We start from the raw sequence: 269 nt of genomic DNA on the forward strand, positions 1-269 counted from the left end.
CAGACTTACATTTTTAAAATATACATTTTTATAAATGATACAGAGTATTATTTCTCATTACAACCTTCCCCGAAAATGATATTCTGTTAAGCCTTGATTATACAAATGCCAAACAAAATGTACAAATACAGTGGTCATTTTTCAACATATAAGAAAATCCATCTTTTGCTAGGACCGAATGGATCTAACCAGTTATGTGGAGAGAGAGAAACTGATTAGGAGATTTTCATTTTCATTGTAAATTCTTTGTTGAAGGTATAATTACAGAG

The sequence above is a fragment of the Penaeus monodon genome, chromosome 33 (genome assembly GCF_015228065.2).
Source record: "Penaeus monodon isolate SGIC_2016 chromosome 33, NSTDA_Pmon_1, whole genome shotgun sequence".
Taxonomy (NCBI): Eukaryota; Metazoa; Arthropoda; class Malacostraca; order Decapoda; family Penaeidae; genus Penaeus; species Penaeus monodon.